The sequence below is a fragment of the Astatotilapia calliptera genome, chromosome 9, assembly GCF_900246225.1.
Source record: "Astatotilapia calliptera chromosome 9, fAstCal1.2, whole genome shotgun sequence".
Classification (NCBI taxonomy): Eukaryota; Metazoa; Chordata; class Actinopteri; order Cichliformes; family Cichlidae; genus Astatotilapia; species Astatotilapia calliptera.
The window spans coordinates 6,421,226-6,442,324 of record NC_039310.1 but is presented as its reverse complement, the minus strand read 5'-3'; the positions used below and the strand labels follow the sequence as shown (position 1 = coordinate 6,442,324).

General features: G+C 43.8%; 1 protein-coding gene across 3 annotated transcripts in view; it reads right to left on the bottom strand.

Annotated features, from left to right (window-relative positions):
• znf438 (zinc finger protein 438) overlaps nucleotides 1-21,099 on the bottom strand; it is a 60,149-nt gene that overhangs the window by 22,362 nt on the left and 16,688 nt on the right. For 2 of the 3 annotated variants that reach the window (XM_026179108.1, XM_026179112.1), the window contains exons 2-3: nucleotides 10,511-10,596; nucleotides 6,857-6,946 (exon numbers count right to left, since the gene is read on the bottom strand). The gene's annotated coding sequence lies outside the window, so the exon portion shown is untranslated. Of the gene's footprint in view, nucleotides 1-6,856; nucleotides 6,947-10,510; nucleotides 10,597-10,700; nucleotides 10,912-21,099 lie in introns of all 3 variants that reach the window. The other variant, XM_026179109.1, reaches the window with a different exon arrangement.

Below are 21,099 nucleotides of genomic sequence, written 5' to 3'. Positions count from 1 at the left end.
CAATAGGAAGAGGGCCATGTGACACATCAAACTTATTGGTAATGTCACAAGAAAAACAATGGTGTGCTTGGTTTCAATGTAACTTTATTCTTTCATGAGTTATTTACAAGTTTCTCTTTGTTCACAGCCATTGACATGTCGAAGAGGTTAACACGTGAGGAGCAGATTGAAATTGTGTTGATATCTGGTGAACGCAGTAACCGGGTCATTGCAGCAGATTTCAATGCAAGACACCCTACGAGACCACCCATCTCCCATGCTACAGTTAGCAAACTGCTTGCTAAGTTTTGTGAAACTGGTTCAGTGTTGGATTTGCCAAAATGTGGACGCAAGAAAACTGCCACTAATGAAGAAACATCAGTGGCTGTCCTAGCTTCATTCAGCAAGAGCCCACAGCGCCACTCGCATGTCACTGGAGAGTGGCATTAGTTGAACATCCCTTCGGCGGATATTAGCTACTCACAAATGGCACCCTTACAAACTCCAGCTACTGCAGCATCTCAACGAGGATGACCCAGATCATTTGCAGAATGGACAAAACAAAAATTGGAACAGGACTCTCAGTTCACGCAGAAGATTTTGTTCAGTGATGAGGCAAACTTTTATGTGAATGGTGAAGTTAACAAACAAAACCACCGCTATTGGTCTGATGCTAACCCACATTGGATGGATCCCTCCAAGACTGTTGGAACAACAAAAGCAATGGTTTGGTGTGGTATATGGGGTACAACAATAGTGGGTCCATTCTTCATCAATGGAAACCTCAAGGCCACTGGATATTTGAAATTGCTACATGATGATGTGTTTCCCTCTTTATGCACTGAAGCTGGCACGTTCCCTGAGTTTTTCCAGCAAGATGGTGCACCACCACATTATGGGTGCCAGGTCCGAGCATTCCTAGATGAACAGTTTCCTGGAAAGTGGTTTGGTCGTCGTGGGCCAGTTGAATGGCCCCCAAGGTCTCCCAATCTGACCCCCTTAGACTTTTATCTTTGGGGTCATCTGAAGGCAATTGTCTATGGTGTGAAGATACGAGATGTGCAGCACCAGAAACTACGGATACTGGATGCCTGTGCTGGCATTTCTCCTCAGTGTGTGAAGAGTGGGAGAAGAGGGTTGCATTGACAATCCAACACAATGGGCAGCACACTGAACACATTTTATAAGTGGTCAGAAACTTGTAAATAACTCATGAAAGAATAAAGTTATGTTGAAACCAAGCACACCATTGTTTTTCTTGTGACATTACCAATAAGTTTGATGTGTCACATGGCCCTCTTCCTATTGAAAAAAACAAAAGTTGTATCCAAGATGGCCGACTTCTAAATGGCCACCATGGTCACCACCCATCTTGAGGAGTTTGCCCCCTCACATATACTAAGGTGCCACAAACAGGACTTTAATATTACCAACCATTCCCATGTTATTATGGTGTATCCATATAAATGGCCCACCCTGTACTAGAAGGTCGCCTAGGTGGCTGCTGTGGCATCAGATCTCTCTTTTGCTTACTCTGAGTCGTCTAGTTTGAAATAGAAATTACATAAACTGTTGTTCTGTGACACCAGAAATTTGACCTGCAACATTCAAGAAAAAAAGATTTGAAAAGTGGTTAAAAAACCCTGAATGCATCCTCAGGTAAGTGCACGAAGCTGAACTATTCTCGCAGTCTTTGTACTAAGGAGACTGCTGGTTAAAGACTGTTTAGTGTCCAGTGGAACATTTGTGTTGCCACATGCACCTCTGTTGGGTAAGTCCAATAAAAGTTCAGGGATGTAGCGTGAAAGCGGCTTTAGTCATGCAACAAAGAGCCAGCTGGAACTGGTGCAACTGAGGCCGCAGTGTTTGAAATTTCAAAATCGCTAAGCTGCACAGTCAAGTAGGTTTACAGTGAATCGGGCACAAGCAAAAACAGACGTCCAGCGAAGTGGGTGTCAAATCCTTTAACCTTCACCTGGTGACCTCGCAACACCACAATCATACCCAGTGCCTGGCAGACTGCAAAGACTTATTAAAGCATGAAGGCTTTGAACTTTGAGCTTTCTTTTTTTATCTAATTCTTTTTAAAAGGAAAGACTACCCATCTTGTGAGATTATGTACAATCCAGTCCATTTAAGCAGCAATCTGAGCCCTGACATCTCACAGATATTCACTGGCAGCTGGATAACGGTGCATGACACAGAGCATTAAGGGGTAGGGTAACATGACCAAAGAACAAGACACTGAGCGCAAGATTTGTACAACCGCCTGATTGTCAAACACATAGATGTTCAAACAACAAGGCCTGTCCACTTCTATCTATTCTCTGCTGCTCCTTTGTCCATTGTTTATTAATATGCTCCTCCATCCTTGCTGACAGACTGAGCGATGTTCATTACTCACAAGGAGAAAGCTCAAACACTCCCGCAAATGAAGACTGCATAGAGTTTTTGCTCACGCTGGCCCCGATGAAGAAAAGTGATGCCACTGCAGCCTTGACTGGGGTGCTAAGAAAACACCTGCACTCCCAGACCCACCTTAATGATCACTCGACGCAATGGGAGAACTTTAATGGGGCCCTGGAAGGGAGGAAGGAAGGAAGCTGCCAGCTTGCTAATTTTAGGCACTCTGCATCTCAGATGAAACACTGGAAATGGCAGAGAGGAGGCGTGGAGAGGCGGGAAAGATTTCTGTCTCTCACTTTTGACTTTCTGCATCACGTCTCTCTAACCATCATTACGCCATGCATCCGGTATGAGAGAGTCTCAGAGCTCTTTGATTCTCTGAATCATTTCTCCCTCTCTTCCTGTTTCCTAGCCCTCTCTTTCCCTCCCTCACTTCCCAGCTTTCTCTGCCTCATCCTTCCTTTTTCCAACTCTCCCTTTCATTCGCGCCTCCCTCCCCTTCTGCCAGTACCTGAGTAAATAAACAGTGTTGTGTGGGATGCTAATTAGAGCAGGTTCAGGGACGCGAAGAGCCCAGAGATGGATAAACAGCAAGGTGGGGAGGAGAAGAGATGAGATGGAGGGGGTGGAGGTGGAGGTAACCCACCCCAAGGGCAACACAACACACGAACACGTCAGATTAGCGGTGAAGGACAGACAAGAATGGTTTTGGCTTTCAACCCAACTGAAGCACTGAAGCAAAGGGAGCGTAGCAAAGCAGAGGACTTTAAGGGGCTTGCAGGGGAGTAAAGGGCACTGCCAGAGAAGGGTTCACATACTGGAGCTTTGGCCATGTTGAGAGGAAGAAAAAATGTTGTGTGAACCTTCTTAATGACGCCTGCTCCTTGAGACCCAGTGTGAGATCAAAAGAAATGCAGATGAATCCAACAGTTAAAACAAAAACAGGTCAATGTGAGGCAGCTTTTCCATATTTAACGTTGAATTGTCTTTCTGGTGGGGGGGGGGGGTAAGCTGCAGGATGTGTAGGTAAGAAGGTAATGTTACAAAGGAGAGGTAAACGCAAACAAGTACACTCACACAAGTGGTGAATGTACCTCATTGCATCACTTAAAACATTGCATCCCAACCTTTGGGATTCAACAAGCACGTCACATGGGCTCAGGAACGCTGTTACTAACAACAACTGTGACTTTCAAATGTGCTCATTATAAACTGGATCCAGCCTTTTAGTTACTGCTACATATAACAGGTAATCTTTGTCTGTAGGGACCATTCGCGGCACACCTTTGCATCATTTGCAGCCAGAAGTTGTAACAATTCATCCATTCACCTTGTTAGCCAGGTCCACTATTTGATGCTTAGCTGGCAAATGTAACCATTTATACTTTTAGCTAGCCAAACACACTTTATGCTAATAATTCCAGTTTATCCTCTTTGTTCGGCTGATAATTCGTTTTTTTATCCACATTAAAGCTAACAAATTGACCTGCATCCTTTAAAATTTAAACTTCTATTATATTATTTTACGTACAGTAACTACTAGCATATAACAGAAACCAAATGGAACCATTTATAAAAGGGACCTGATCTTAAATAAATCTCTAAGTGACCTTTAAAACACAGTATGTGCATTGCTGACTTGTGACTATTGTTTTGTATGAAACCGTCTAATCCAAGGTGAGACAGATCAATGGGTGAATCTTGAATGGGAGTTCTGGTCAGTAGCTTTACTCCCACTGAAAGTTCCTTCTTACAGAAAGGTTCATGATTTTGCTAACAGCAATTGTGCCCAAGATTTTATGTCCAACAGACTGAGAAGCCAAAGCAGCCTTTGCAGTCCATTTCTACACAGGCAAGGGGAAAAAACCGAGGTAACTTTACTCTATAGGAAGTTTGATGTCGGAATTCTAATCAGCCTAATGCTTGTTATGTTGGCACATAACTGCATACAGCAACCCACACAGTCATTTTTCAGATTGCTCCGCTGCATGTGATAATTGTTTGTGTGCTATCAGCGCTTGTGCCAGACACTGGGCTTTGTGTTTGCTGTGGGTGCTTTTGTTATGAAATGACAGCGTGTTTGCTTAATCAATCACAATCATCGGCAGCAGCACCCTCCCCTGCAAGAACATTATGGATCATGTTCTGTAGAGACACTATTCCAGAATTTCTGATAGCATGGAATAAAAAAACTGGGATATAAAAATGTTTTTATACTTTCTTATGGACATTTCATGAACTTGTCGAGGTTTTGCATTTTTTTAAAGCCTCTGAGATAAACCATTTCCTCCTCTGTACTCAGGCTGTGTGGATAATGTGTGTGTGCGTGTAGAAAGCGTGAATGTATGGGCGTACAGTTAATGTAAAATTGAAACCTGAAATGATTTCAAAATACTCAGAATGAGGCGTTTTTAAAAATTCAAAAGGAAAATCATTATTTTATCAACACTACTCGAAACTCAAAGCAGGCAGAGATCCACGAGGAGAAAAGAAGATCTTTCTGTCTGCAAAAAGCTACTGCGCTCGAACATCAGCTCAGATTTCATTCTGCGGCCTATGATTGCGTGTTTTAAAGCTTAGCATTCAGATTCAAAGTGACAGCCTTTGTGACAAAAGACTTACTGGATAAGGTTCATATTTCCTAAGTTTGTTAAACTGTTTGATTTCTTTATTACACACACTCTTTAAGTGTTAAATGCACCAGAAATTAGTTTCCTGAGAAACAGTAATTTTGCAATGTTTAAGTACACTATAACTCTGTTTCTAAAAAAAAAAAATAACAAACTGTAGAACAAAGTGATTTGTAATCATTTGCACTCTAATGATTATTCCTGCAGTAGCCTAAGCTGCTCCAGCAGAGTGGCTCAGTGGCTGACAAACATCTCCCACTGGTGACTGTGTTTAACTGTGAGCTTTACTAAACCTCAGCAGGAATGGTCAAATCGCCTTTATCTCCATGTATGATGTCTTCAGAAATTGTCTGTCTATCTCAGTCTTTGTTCACAGTCCATAAATCGAGCATCTGCTAAGGAGTCTCTGTTGGATTATAAAACCCAACTAAGACAAATGCTGTCTGGCAGGATCAAAGGCGAACTCGGACTGTAATAATCACTGATGCTGCTGTTAAATTAACCAGACGCTGCTCACTCCAGTGGGAGGGATTCCTCTCTTCTGGCAGGCGGTGGACCAGGTAAAAGAAAAGACAGGAAGTCTGTGGAAAAACGTCGAAACAGCTTGGAATCTCTACCCTACCAAGAAGCAGCGTTAACTGATTATGTAATACGCAATCTTTAATGTTGCTCTGAGATGTTGCATGATTAAAAGACATCCCCAGATTAGGGACACAAAACTAATGACAGGGGAAGGAAACCTTGGCGTTACACGGACTTGCATAAGCTTTTAATCTCACGTTAAGTCCACCTCAAACACTGATGAAGAGATGAGAAAGAGGAAGGTAGGGAGGACTGCCACGTATCTAAGAGGCCGAGGAAGAGAGGGGAAATGTGGGATATGTGATGGCTGGATGGACGAGCTATTTTTATAATGAGGTCAGTGTGAGCTGGGGGATTTCATTCCCCTGGGATGGACACACACACACACACACACACACACACACACACACACACACACACACACACACACACACACACACACACACACACACACACACACACACACACACACACACACACACACACACACACACACACACAAGAACTGTGGTGCTGTGATGCTTCTGCTGAGTGAGACCGTCTCTGTCCACAGGAAGATGAGGAGGAGGAAACCCAGAGCTACCCAGGTCTTTCAGGGATTTTTGCCATACCCTGATTAATCCATCTCTGCTACTAGAATGAGAGCCGATCTTTAATTATGGAACACGACTGACATTTTCTGATATCTCTAAAATGTTTTAAAATCCTAACATAATGACAGTAAACCCTGCTCTCTACAGCCATCACATAATTTCGTGATCGTGGCTCAAGAGTTGGGAGTTCGTCTTGTAATCGGAAGGTTGCCGGTTCGAGCCCTGGCTTGGACAGTCTCGGTCGTTGTGTCCTTGGGCAAGACACTTCACCCGTTGCCTACTGGTGGTGGTCAGAGGGCCTGGTGGCGCCAGTGTCCGGCAGCCTCGCCTCTGTCAGTGCGCCCCAGGGTGGCTGTGGCTACAATGTAGCTTGCCATCACCAGTGTGTGAATGTGTGTGTGAATGGGTGGATGACTGGATATGTAAAGCGCTTTGGGGTCCTTAGGGACTAGTAAGGCGCTATATAAATACAGGCCATTTACCATAATTTCATTCTCTAGTCCAATTTTTAATTCAAACTTTCCTTAACTTCTTAGTGTTTTTAAGTCATCGGCTGAAAGCAGCAGGTACAATGTTTTGCTGTGTGCTGGTGTAGCACTTCAATGTCTCTGCATGGGGTCAATAAAGTTTATCTTAAAACAACTGACGTAGACCTGAGGTGTTTACCGATTGGATGATCTTTCCTTCCTTTTCAGCTGCTCACTTTCTGGTTGGTGCCCAGGTTGTGGTCCCCTCCCCCCAGTCTCCGCACTCCTCCTGTGAAGACACATCAACCCTTTCACTCATTTTTATAGACAAAGTCAAAGCAATCACAAAATTTTGGTAAATGGTGACACAGATGTGGTGGATTATGGAGTCCCAAAGGGATCAAAATTATAATGTGGGATAAAAAATAAATAACAGGAAATAAAGAATAAAGTTTAAAGAATTATTTAAAAAAATAAAATAAAATGAGAAAAATAAGCCAATCAACAATTAATAATAATAATTACCCCACCTAATAACACAGTAGTTCAGAATATGCTAACGGTCAAGCTAACTAGCAAGGTCAAAACTGTATTATTACTCTGCATCAAAAATAAAGAACCCATCTTAGCAGACAGCTAATTCAGTTTTGCTGTAGTACTAGTATGTGAGGAGCAAAAAGCTGACTTTTTTTTGTTATAGTAGCCAAATTTAACTAGCTAGCTAGTTAGCTAGAGAGACTCAATAGCCTCAATAACTCTAAATATGCTATCTAACTGGCACGCTAACTAGCAGGGTTGAAACTGTTTTAGCTTTAAGATATTTTAATTAGCATTAAAACAAACACAACAATCACCCTTCTTGTTTCTAATCTGTGATTATGGTGTAAAAAATAAAGTTATTATATCTAGAGACAATAAAAATAATTAGTGAGAATACCTTGAGTAAAATTAATCTATAAATTGCAATTATTTTAATTACTTTAACTTATTTTAACTACTAAAAAAAAAAATACATGAAATATTTAAAATCCCATTGATTTAATTTAATGTTGAAAAAGCATAAATGTATTCCATTAATTATCTGGAGAAATATTGTGCTAGCTGATCAGAAATTTAAAGAGCAAACTGGTGTGATAACAGACTGCACAGGAGTGACAAGGTTTACACCCTAGCATGGCTCTGCATGGCCTGTTTCAGAAGTTTGCGCGCACACACACTATATCAACAAATTCTCTCTTGCAACCCCTCGCTCGCTCTAAACGCCTGTCGCTTTGACCCTCCATTAAGCTGAGCGAGTGCTCGTTTAGCCAACAGTGTCTCAGCAGTTGGGGACGCAGGCTGCCCACTCAGTCAGATCCAGCCGTATTAAATAAATAAGGAGCGCTCTTCTGTGTAAATTATTCATTTAACACGCCTTATCCTCCTCCAACAACCTTGTTAGAGCAACTCAGGAGTCGGAGGGGGGGAATGGGGCAGGGGTGGGGCAAAAGGAGGAGGAGGGGAGCAGACACCGCGGCTCATGTGCGACTCAGCAGAACCTGTGGTGCATCTCTAAGCTCTCTGGGCGTTCAGTTGTAGGGGGGCTAATTCGCTCTGACACCTCCTTTGTTTCAGGCGGAAAAGTGCTGCATACACACAGCTCCGTGTTCGCTCGCACTCTCTACACACTGACATGCACAAACTTGGAGAGAAAGAGCACAAGAATGGAATTTTTAGTGCATATTCATATAATAATCATTCTAGTTGTCTGGATAAATTATTGAGAAATAGGAGGCCAGGACACGCGATGCTGGAACGTGAGGGCTGCATTTGTTTTCTTGCTGCCTCAACTCGAATCAGACAACACAGCGAGTCATCCGCTCAAAACAAGCTGATTCTAATGAGCCGGGATGCTAACCTTGAGGACAAATACGCGACAGTACAGAACACCTCATATCTCAAGAGTGCACTCACGGCACGTCTGAGAAAACGTTTATGCAAGCTTGAGTAAAGCACACAATAAGCATCTTTAGCATTTTCTTCATATATATTTTAGAATATAAATATCACACTGACCCTTTATTTTCAACTCAAAGTCAGCTGCACTCAAAGAACAGTTAATTCCTTCTGATTAGGTGGTCTAAAAGCTTAAGTAATAAGCTTCAAAGCAGAGTGTAATTCTTTCCAGGTATGGGGGAATTAAAAGTAAAGTCTTTCATACTTTGAGTTTTAACGCCATTTAAGTCTAACCTCACACCATGTGTCACAGTTTGTAGAAAAGAAAGTCTGAATTTAAAGGAGACGGGGGGTTTTTTAGCACACATTACACTAGACTGGTGAGGTCTGACCATCAGTCTGCAGCTGAATCAGGATCAGCCCGGCGCAGACCGACACACTCACTCTCTCTCTCTCTCTCTGACTCCAGCGTTCAGGCCCAGAGCGGGAGGTTGTTATGTCAGCTCTGACAGTGCTCATTACCAGCCTCTACGCTCTGGATTGGAGTTAACAGGCTTTGGCGCAGGCGTAGGCCAGTTAGACCCGACTGGTACAATGGAATCAGTGTGTGTATGTGTGCGTGCCTGTGCCGAGAGTTAATCACAAAACATTCTTTCATTTCTAAATCGCACCTCGGGGCCACTGTACATTACAGAGGCACCGATATGCTATGTGCAATGACATCTACTGCTTATTTCCATTCTCACTTGAGAAAAGTGCTCCATACGAGGGCTGGCCGCTCAGCTTCCGCATGCCAAAAAGCTTCTGTTGAAGTGTTGGTGCACTGCTGTGCATCATTTCTGATTTATCGTGGAGAAGTTCTCACTCGAGTGTTTAGATGGCTGAATGAAAACGAGATGCTTTTGCTCTCTTATCAGGGAGACAAGAAGTTAAACAAAGTTGTTTTGAAATCTAAATAGTCTGTGGAGGAGTATTAGGACCACGTTCAGCAGACGACAACTGTAATCTTCACATTTCGACTAATTTTGAAATTAAGATAAAATGAAGCTGCAGTTTAAAAGTAATCTTGTCACAACAAGTCACAGATTACTCATTTACACTCTGCCCGACTCTGCTTGGATCAGCTGGGTGTTGGTCATGATGGACCTACTACACAACCCTCACAGCGCGGTTCCTCCCATCTCTTCTTTACCTTTCTTGTCTGATATAAATGCCAATACCGATGTATCAGAAAACAGGCCGACAAAATCATGCAATAAGCTCTTTGTCTGTCCGTGTATACAGCCTACTGTGGTGACTGTTGTTCAGCAGGTGGGTAGGTTAGTGGGTCGGTCTCTTGCTCGTTCCAGTCCACATGCTTTAGTAGAGCCACTTCAGCAGCGACTGATCTCTGATGGGGGTCACCGCCCCTCGAGGAGTAGCATCGGGAATTGAAGCGTGGATTTCTTGCTCATTAGACAAATGTATAAACCACTACACTATGAAGGTTCTTAGTCTATACAGTCAATCAACCAATCAACCACTTACAAATAGATCTGATCTGAACTTTGGGTATAAACCACACCTGTCCACAGAAAAAACTTCTTCCATTCCAGCCACCATGGGCAAGACCAAAGAGCTGACAAAGGACATGACAGGACTGTAGACCTGCACGAGGCCGAACAGAGGTACGAGCCATCGACAAGAACCTTGGTGAGAAGGTGAAAAATGTTGCCAACTTTTTGATAAATAGAAGAAATTTCAATGTCAAACTCTGTGTTGTGTTGAAGTTCCAGTTCAAATATGCAATAAGTCTGAACAACTTTTCCTTGAAATAAAAATGCAGAAGCTTCTTACTGTGAAATCAACCGCTGTCACCCACGAAACAATATGTTAAGGAGTGGTTTGCTCTACGTGATCAAAGTCTTTTGGAACTTACAAATTTTCTTGCACGCTTAAATTTGCAGGTTGCAGAAGGGGGGGGATTATCCAACCAGTTCTATACATGCCACCAACGTGCGCCACCTAGAGGAAAGAAAAGCAGCACAAGTCAAGATTTAAACATTTCTCATTTATGTCCACAGACATTACAGCTTAGAAGCTTAATACGTAAAAGCAAAGAGATTTACATGATAGTTGTTTTGGTGTTAGCAGTTATCTGTTGCTGTCATATGGATCATTACACCGGCTCTGGTCTATCCTGCTGCTTTCAGGTGTCTCTGCAGGTCTTGCCCTCCTTCTCTGCCCGTCCCCTCTCAGCCCCGTAACCAGCAAGTGATGCCGGTGATTACACTTGATTAAGGCCTTCTACTTCAAACAGACCTGATGTTTATACAGCCCCTGATATGGCGGATAGGATAAAGAGCAAGTTGAGTTCTGTGTTTGTGTCGGTGTGCATGTGTATTTGTGTTTGCCTAGATGGGAGGATGAACACCATTACACCTAGGCTTTGTGTACATACGATTGTAATGACAGCCTGTATAAAACATGCGGTGTTGTGTTGTTTATCATTAGGGGTGACTGTAGTTCATCGATGCAGTGTTTCTTCCCAGCCTAATTTTAAAAAGTTGTGGAAAACCTACTACCTTAACTTTGATTTAAAAGTCCAATTTTTAGACACGAGTGTGCCCCAACTCAACTACACCTAAATGCACCTACCTATGAGGCGGTGCCTCCTCATATGAGCTCCTCTGTATGTCTAAACCTGGGCATTGCCAAGCCCGTCATATTGCTTTCCATATTTTTCTAATCTCTAGACAGAAAGAGGAGGACAAAAGTGTGAGGTGTCCCGCAGCTGCAGCACTGCAGCCTGAATTAGCCCCGACCACATGAAAAGCTTTCGTCTCTATTCCAGTCCAGGGCGGGAAAATTACAGCCCTACTCGCTTTACTCTAGCATTAAACCTCAATTAGTGCACAAGTACGCCGATGATGTCATCACCCAGGGACCCAAGAGCCCTGGAAAGAAGGGGCGCTGAACAGTGAGATACGCTCACAAACCACGTTGCTTCGAACTTTCGGGCCCGTCTTCTCAGCCGCTGAGAAACTCAGTTTGGCGAGGAATAAGGTGACGCTCGTGCGATACGGCCTGGAAAAACAAACGTGCAAAAGAGGCTTGTGGCCTGGTTTGGCTAAATTTACCAGGAATTTTAATTCTGAGATGTAACTCGAGGTTTCCCAAGAGGAGAGAGAGGTCAGCGAGGTAGGACAAGAAAAACTCTGGTTTGACCCTCGGTGACCTGGCAGGAGACAGAGGAGGAGGTGGATGAGGAGGAGGGTGACGAGGCCTGGCTTCTATCCAAAAAACACACTGAGAGGTCACGCTGCCCTTCTCTCAGCAAACCACTTACATTACACAACAAACTTACATAATCATATGGAGGACTACAAAAAGCCAGCTGTAACAGCACCATATCACAATGATGCTACACTTCATTATTGCTGTCACATATCTGAGCATTATTTCTGTTAATATAACTGACACTGGCCTTCATTACAGGTTTTGGAATGAGCTTTTTGGATACAGTTTTTTACTTTTAACTGGGAATCAGAGAACGTTTCCTTAAAGGACTGAAAAAGCCGTATCTGGAATTGATCAAATCGAAATCTTAATCAGAACCTATCCTGTGACAAGTGGTATAGTAACCTAACCTGACGTTTCTGCTTCTTGCTCCACCACCATTAACTGAATCGAATAAAATTTGAGAAAAACAATAAGAAATTCTAAAAGTAAGACCCAAGCTCTAATAAAGTAATTCCCTTTTATCAAAAACCCCAGACACAGCGCTCCCTGGATGTTTATTGTAATCTAAGGTAGTCCCCATGCTGTGGGGTCAATGTTCCTTCATGTCCTACAAAGAGGGGAGCGACTTCAGTGCAGCTCAGCATGGGATCACTCGCGGGCATCGCCTTGTACCCTTCTCTTTGTAACACCCTGTGAATAATGCATCGCAGCTCCCAGCAACTTCTCACAGGTTGTTTGAGCGAGCTGCTCGAGGACTACGGGTCCTCTTAGGTGTACCTCCACCTGAAGAGATGGATCACTCTCACATCTTCAAAGAGAAGTCAGTCAAACCATAGATTGTTAGTACCACCCCGTGGGTTTACAAAATGTTACTCGGTCTCTCACAGGTGCAGAGAAAGAGGATGGGGCCAGCATTTCTCAGAAAGTAGAACAAAAATTTTTTTCCCCTCTCCCATAGAGCCAAGCTCTGACAAAAACTTTGAGCAGCGGTGGGGGTGATGACGGGGGTGGTTGAGATCAAAAGCCTGCAAGTTCCTGGCGAGCGGACCCAATCAGCCGAGAGGGCCAAGGAGAGGAGGAGAGACAAGTGCTTCCCTTTTAAATTGATCCCACTGAGACCCTCAAGGTTCCCCTCGCAGGACTCGCAGAAAAGCGATAAAAATCTGGCCCTGTGGATCTGATGAGAGACTGGGAGGGGAGAAGGCTGAGAAGAAAGACTGTTTCGGGGGGGAAAGAGCGGCACAGAAAGAACAGAGAGGCACAGCGAGAGGAGATCAAGGAGAGACGAGAAGGGTGGGCTCATCCTCTGAAGGTGCATCCAGGCGGCGCCGTCGTGTGCCAGCGAAGAACCAGAGCAGTGAGGACCGGCACTATCAGCTATCTAAACCCATGTTACACGTCTGATCATGTGCTCAACCAATCAACCGTGGGTGTATCTTTATTATGCTCGGGTCCTGGCAGCCTGAAATATTGGCTCCTTCCGAGCTGGCCTGAGATCAGACTCTGGATGAGGCCGGTGTCGTTATCCGCAGCATGCTGGGGCCTCAAAGGAACACGCGCTATCAGAGCAACCCAGAGACCCCACAGCGTGCCAGACTCACCACAGACCTGCCCGAGTCGCCAACACAAACACCCAAATGTGCTCAATAAGGTGCTGTGAATTTGCATTTCCTTTCCAGGTCCACTGGATGTAGTTCATAGTAGAATAGAAAAGTTATTATCAGCAGGGGGTCCCAGTTATCAAAAGCGGCAAATGGGTGCGTCTTGTCAAATGTGACAGAAAAAATAAAGAAAATAATCATCTGCAAATCTCATTTATCACAAATTAGACTATGTAGATTCTGAAACGTCCACAGGAAGCTCTTGGTCTTCATTAGATGATGAAATAAAGCATACCTGGTTACAACTGAATAACTGAAATACATAGTTAGGTTTATATTTTAAATTCAGATCCTAGACTGTGCTCACAGGTTTTTCCCCTGCTTGTGCCTTAAAACAAACACAAAATGAGAATAAATAACAGAAACAGTCACCCAAAGAGCCAGTTTATAGCGCCAACATGTTATGGAAGTCCTGTGACGGGTATGTTTCCTGCAGGGTCATCCTGGTAAAAACTGGGGATGTCTGAAAAAGATTTAAATTGCAGTGACAGAGCCATGAGTTTAAAGGCTGTAAACTTCTATCCAATAATATACGAGAAGAATTTACTCTATCATAATTAGCTTCTTTTTTTGTGGGCAGTTAATGCTATATGTAGACTCACTGCATACCAAGTATTTCATTTCATAAACCTTTTCAATTAAATATAAACTTTATGTATTTGATTGGCAGGCACAGTAGGATCTGGATGGCACTGTGTGCACTATACTGCTCTTTGCTACTCCACCAACAGCTGCATACGAGTGTGAACCCTCGGGCTCAAAGTGTGCTTGAAAACAACTAGTTTATATGACGTGCCTCTGACCGTCAGACAGAAACATTTTGCACCTTTTTTTCTCAAATGGTGGCACTCGAAGGTGGGGTGGCATTGCGGATGTCGTGGAGAGGCGATAAGGGATAATTGTGTAACTGTGGGGATAATGACACACGTTTTCACACGGCTTCGCACGGAAGCCACTTGTGGTGATGCCTGTGGTTGTAAACATGAAAACTGAACAGCCACGTGCAATGCTGCGAGCTGAGAGTGCTGCAGAAAGCTGCAGAAATGTTCGGACACCACGTAGCAAGAGGTGTGGAGGAAGGAAGGTTCAGATGCCGTCCGACCTGCCAACAGCCTTCTGTTTTTTGAAGAGCACACCGGCTCCTTTATTTCCATCTCTGTGACTCACTGCATCAAGCACACAAAAAGACAGGAGCTCTTGGAAAGAGACTTAGGAGGCAGTGGGATGCTGCCTGGAGGATGATGGCATGCTCTCTGCACCACTTTCAACTTTGGACATTCAGAACAGCTATAAACACTTTTGCTTTTAGACACGGTCAGACACACTGTATGAAGCGTGAAGTATTTAATTTTAGGCATTCTGAGCCTGTTAGCGGGAGCAGGAGGCGGCAGGTGAGAGGTGAAGTCAGAAGGAAGCAGGCGGAGGAAACGTGAGCAGAGAAAAAGAAACATTCCTTGACTCGGCCAGAAAGAGGCCTGGTGGGCTAACTCTGAGCAGTTTACCCCGGCGTCATGATGTGAGTGACTAGATAACAGAGCTCCATCTGATAATCACATACTCTGCTATTACACTTCTTAGCTGTGTGACTGTAGCAGGCCAGAATAAGACAACCAAACTGTGATGGATAGCCCACGCTGAGCAAGAATAACTTACAGCCTCATAAATAAGCAGATCTCTACTAATAGGATTACAGTAGCCCTGAGGCTGACACCCCCCCTCTACCAGCCACGCTCCTCCTCTCCTTATGACAAGCACCCTGAAATCACGTCAGCGTTCGACATCAATATTTTGACATTTCATTCAGCTGACTCTCCAGACGGAGCCATTTATTTAATTAGCTGAATCAAAATTGGCAGGAGCGGCAAATTCAAAGTTAACGTGACTGGGGCTCAGTTGCCACAGGTAACCTTTTTGGAAGGACTTACTGTGGCAAATTGATTGCTGAGAGCGCAGACTCATCATGAGTGCTAATTTTCAGAAGCGGCGCACGGCGGAGCAGGGAAATAAGAGGCTCTATTTATAACAGAAGGAAACAGCAGAGGGGGATTAGCCTGTCATTAGAATAAAAGAACCCAGAAGAAGAATCAATTTCAAGGTTTAAAAAGCTGACAAACTCAGTTCACTCGCTCGCTCGCTCTCCATCCTTCGCTGCTTCTTTCACCTCGGACAGACCAGCCTACAGTCGGCCACATATGAGCTTTCATTGAGGCGCCAAGCTCGGATTTCTCCCTCTTCTGCCTAAATGGAAAACTAAAACAGTTGTGTTGTTTTATTCTAACAACGCCGTTGCTCCAGTCACCTGAAAAGTATCACACTGCTGCTTTTTGATTTAAGGAAATATTCCATCATTTTACTTTCTGTGGGTTTGACTTTGTGGGGAACAAATAGCATTGAAAGCTTGGTTAATCCACACTCAGTATTTTGTTTTTCAAAAATATCATCCAGCCAGATAATCCTAGCAGAGCTGTCACTATCACTACATTAAATCTCTTTGGCATGAGCCGCTTTGTTTACAGATTTCACGCTGCTCATTTCAGTGTTCGCCTCCTACAGAGGGAAGTGAGTGTGTTTGATTTAGAGGCAGATGAAATACTAAAGATGGCATAACCGAACGTGTGCGGTTCACCTCTTATTGCAGATGAAAATAAGGAGGAGGACAATGACGACTCCCATGCCAAAATCTTTCATCGAAGGTGATGATAGTCCTGCGCTGCCAGGAAGCTGTGACAGCATCCAGGAGACAACATAATAAAACTAAACTGCACGGCAACAACAAAGAAAGTCTCACTTTTAGCAAGTCATGCTCACTAATTTTACTCTTGGTCTTTAAAAGAGCAGCTTTGCACAACAGTTCAAACTAATTAATATTTATCTCATGCCGGGCCTTAGTTCATCCACTGTATGAAACCAGCTGTTTTAGGTCTTGTCCCTGTGTGTCTAGGACACAATTTTAGGTTTAGCATTCTTATACAGGGCTTTCTATATGTGAGGGCACATGTAAGAATCACGTTTCTAGGCTTTTAGTCCATTTTCAACCAACAAATCATTGAGTTGACCTTCAAGGCCTTGGTGGATTGTAAGCCTGACTTTACTGGATTGTTAACATGACCCCACTCTACACCCCTACAAAATTTGATCACAGTATATCTGAAACTTTTCCAGCTACTTGTTTGCGAATAGAATGTCAGCAAAAACCACCAAAAAAACCTCCTTGGCAGAGATAAGAATAGAGAAGCTGTCTGAAACTCTGAATTCACCACTGTAACAGTGTATTTCAGAAAATAAAGAAGGCCATCTTAGATAAGACACTGAGGCACTATAAGCGTCATATGATTTGCATCGTTGTAGCTGTAAAACTGTGAGGATGACCACCATCACTGTGAAACATACACTCTAAAATCCCAGAGTTGCTCAGCGAGGTCACAGCATCCAACTCCTGTGCTGCCAGTGACTTTGTCACCTCTCCTTTCCATCAACAGCTCACTGAATTATGTGACATTTTCATTACTGGCACGCTACCTGGTCTACCTCCAGGTGTGCATAATGGAGACAGCCTTGGAAAACCACCATCTCCCAGCATGCCGTTGGGAATTGGACCAGGAAGGAAGCTTAGAGCCGATTACCAGGCCGAGAGGCAACCCAAACTGTGTCATCTTCCCACTCCCTCAGCACAGAGCCCTCACCCCCCTGACCCAGGCCATCATGTGCCCGGGTGAAACACGGGGCACGTCTCTGGGACAGGAACCGCACAGGAAGCAGCGCAATTCGACAAGGACGGAAACTCGCGAATCGGGGGAGAGGGCTGGTGGTGAGAACAAATCGCAGAAAAGTAAACTTTTCCACCAACGCCACATCGCAGCAGAGGAGAGGCAAGCGGGGCGGGGGCACCGGCGCATTCCTCATTTGGGGAAGCAGCTAAGCTGGCTGTAGGAGGCGGCAGCGGAGGGATTTAGCGGGCCTCAATAGCGAGGATGAAATGAAGACGGGCTCGCAGTGTCGCTTTCAGAGGATGCTGCCAAGAGTCGTCACATTACTGATACAGAGGCAGGAAAACAGATTCAATTAATACACTGCAGCAGACAGTAATGCTGGACTCTTCAATCCAATCCGCTTAGAGAACATCTTAATAGCGCATGAGAAGGAAGAATATTGTGCTAATCTGTCTTGTCTGCGGAGCGCTCCGACATCCCCCATTGATGTTGACATCCCTTTAACATGAGGTTAGTGGGTGTTTGGCCTCCCCTCCAGTCATTTGTGAGCTGCAGAGCCTGGAAATGATTAGGCCTGGGAGGGCAATTAGCCGGAGCATCGCCGAGCTAAATATAGTCCAGCTTGGACTGTTGCTCCTGGGTCACATCTACACTGCAGCCTCTACCCAGGCATGTTAGCGCAATCTGGATCCCGTTTTGTTTTATGACTGATGCGAAGGCCGCGCTGACTCAGGCCAGATAACATAACTCAGCCGTCGATCAGGTGTCTCCAGGGGAAAGGGAGTGGGAAGGAATCGCGTAAGGAAGAATAAAGAGATGAAGTTTAAAAGAGAAGCACATGTTAACCGTGATGTTCAGAAAATACCAGTCGACTCTATGAGCTGTACAATCGAAACCTTTTGGACTTCTTTCGTAACAAGCTGCCTCAAATGAAGCATGGTTGGGAAAACATGCTTTCCCACAGCCTTACAGCATCTAAATGGTATGCAGGGAAAGAATTCTTTCCCATCGCACAGCTCCCTGCCCCGCCAGTCCCCTCTAGTATCTCCAACCCCGAGTAAAGAAAAAAAAAAAAGAAGAAAAAAAGGGGGAGATTTTATCCTTAAAAACAGGAGGTTCGCCCACTCGTACACCTGGGACGGCTCTTGGATGGAGGAGGCAAGCTAGAGGGTTATAAGAGCCTGGGAATGTTTAACATCAAGAAAGCAATCAGAACGTAGCCCGAGCTCTGGGAATTAAGACAGGAAACATGGAGAGTAACCCCTTCCAGACCGAGAGGAAGGAGAAGAGGAAGTGATTTAGGTTTGGTGGCAAATTCATACTGTTACCTGAAAGTGTAAACTTCATTTCCGCAGATCTAAATGAAGCCATTTCACAGAAGGACTTTTTAAGGACCTGAAAAGTTTTACTTGTGCCTTCTTAGCCAGATCTCTGCTGCCTACATCAGTGATCACAAGGCTGATGAGGGGCTCAAACATAATACAAGAAAAGCACTGGAAAAATTTTAAAAAAAGCTCAACATAGGCTCTGCTTCAACTTCCCCATCACTGGTTTGACCTGGTGTATCTTTCAGCACAGTATACTTGTGTAGACCGAGGTGAAACATAAGTGGAAATGTTCTGGCACTACACTGAGCTCAGCACAAATTGTACAAGACAGCTCAGGAAACAGAGGTTTGCTTTGTGCCCTGAGCAGAGAGCATTTATCATCCAATAAAACCTGCAGTAAGAGACCTATTCCTGCACTGTCCTCTGACCCACAAGTGGCATCAAACAAGACCAAGTGCCCATAGGAACTCAGGAAATACATGATAGTGAGAATTTTTTGGTTAAATTTAACTTATAATTGGGAAAATAAGTTGAAAATCAACACGTAACTTTTTTTAAACTTGGTCAAAATCCTGCCAGCTGTATAGAGTATTTTCTTGGGTCTCCGTATCAACTTTGAAATTCTAGTATCGTGACAACCCTATAAACTATATCAGTGGCCTCACCCCCAGACTCTGTTTTCATTATGGAAAGCATGACAGTGGGATTGAGGAGATCCTTAAAGTGTTCCTTCCATCACTTGACCGTAGCATCAGTTGAGGTCAACAGCATTCCCACTGTATCGTGTATAAGTAGAGCACTGCTTCCCCCTCTGACAATTTGCAAGAATCATTTTGAGGCTGACAAAAGTGTTGATCCGTGGTCTTAAACTAATCCCAGGGGAGTGGGCATTCCGGTATCTGACCTGGTACCTCTCCCAGCATCTGTCAGCTACCTCTAGGGTCCCACAGGCTAACCAAGTCCAATAAGACCCCTCCGTCAGCCTGACAGATCCTTTCTGGTGTTCATCACCTGGATCTGGGTTTACAGGCACTAACGATTTTGGACTCCCTCAGATTGCAATCGAAGCTCTACTGGGAATTAAAGATCTCATGGACGGGCACCTCAAGCAGACATACCCATGCTATAGCTCCACCCACTTGTTCTTTTAAACCTTTTGTAAGCTGCAAACAATCACTAGAAATCTAGCTGCTAGTGGCTGGTAGCAATAGGTCTCTAACTTTTTCTGACATGCCCCACTTTCCAATTTTTATGAATTATTAATACTAAAAAACCATCCAATCTGAATTTTTGTTGACCCACAGTTGAGACTTACAGGCTTAAAGTGAGGATGAGGAGAGCTAAATGCCTTTATGAGCAGAAATTTGTTTTTCAAGCAATCACTGTCTTGTTTGATTTTCACAGTTAACAAGCTGCGATTTCAAATAATGGTCAGACTAGAAATCTGCCCCAAGCAGCAACATTATTGATTACTTTTAAAGATGAATCAGTCATTTGTTGTGTCCATAAAATGTCAGAACATAGTGAAAAATGGCTGTACTCTCATTAAAGCCTCTCATTAATAATGCCATCACCAGTAATTATTGGGTATTATTATTAAATTAGCCATTTTTTTCAGTTGCTTGCCCAATTATTCTACATCCAACTGCTTATACACCTACAGTACATTCACAGTATTCAGTAGATCTCAAGATATTTTTCTTGGAATCACAGACTTGCTGATGGTGCAAGAAAAAAGTAAAGACATTCACAAAGTAATAAAGATTTAACATTTTGAAACATAACACATATATGCAATTCTGTCCCAGTTCAAGTAGGAAAACCTCAGGACCGGGAAACAAATAGTTTGAAGGAGAAAAACTGTACATAGCAGTGTACCAAGCAGTAACTTCCAGAACAGGAAAGTAAAGCCAATACTGTAGTTAATCAAATACCCACTTGAGGGTGTCTTCAAATGTGAATCAATGGGTTTTGGGGAGTTGGAAGCCCGATGGACTGAAAGTCGTTCCTGTTCCACTTCTTTGAGGTCTTTTTGAAGTCCACCGCCTGGGGTGCATGCGCAGTTGGTTCATTGTAATATAAAGTGTCTGTGGATGAGCGTCTGCGTTCGAAACAAACTGGCACGGACGTGGACATCCACATGAATCCTCGTTGACACAGTCTGATGACAGAATTAACAACACTTGGACCCAAAAATGGACCCAAGCGGACTCTAGCAGACTAGAGAGACACGTGAAGTATAACGCAGGCCATGTTAAAATTACCAAGATCAGTGACAAAATAAGCATGTTTAGGGTCAGGTACAAAAATTTGTTATGGTCTCAATAGCCAATTTCCCTTTTCATCAAAACTGTACAGGAAGGTAGCCATCTGCTGGACTCACCTCCGTTAAGTCTCATCTTGAACTGTGCACACTCTGTGCTGCTGATGCCTTTGAGCCTTTTGATCGAACAATCTCATAATAAAAACAGCATGCTGCGCGGTACAGCCTGCCCAAGAAGCTCATGCTTCAGTTTTAGTGAATGAAATTTTAGTATTTCATTTGTCAGATATGTTCGGATATTTCGGTTTATTTCACACCTCAAA